The following is a 395-nucleotide window of genomic DNA, read 5'->3' as shown; positions in this document are numbered from 1 at the left end:
ATCCTGCTTGGTTCTTCAGGGTAATTATATAATGCCACAAGGGGGTCATCTTCCCTACTTCTGACTATCTACCTAAGAGAAAGAAGAGTGATATTAGTGAACTGGCATGGAGGCTTGGCTTTGGTTTGTGTGAGAGAGCTAACTAAAGCTAAAGTGTGAAGCCTCTCTGTGTGGTTCACTGACTACTAGACAAACTCCTGTAGACTAAAGAGGCTAACTACTAGCTGCTAACATTGTTCTCTTCCCCGGCATCGCACCATTAAAATCGTTTATTTTCTCTGATATAAATCTGTGGTATTTTAGGGCTTAAACCCTTTAAAGACAGATTAATGGAGATCTCACTCTGAACAAAGGCATTAATATGACCTTAAATGTTTAAACTGATGGATTAATTC

The sequence above is a fragment of the Cyprinodon variegatus genome, unplaced genomic scaffold (assembly GCF_000732505.1).
Source record: "Cyprinodon variegatus isolate N-32 unplaced genomic scaffold, C_variegatus-1.0 Scaffold1839, whole genome shotgun sequence".
In the NCBI taxonomy this organism is placed as follows: Eukaryota; Metazoa; Chordata; class Actinopteri; order Cyprinodontiformes; family Cyprinodontidae; genus Cyprinodon; species Cyprinodon variegatus.
This window is presented reverse-complemented; position numbering follows the sequence as displayed.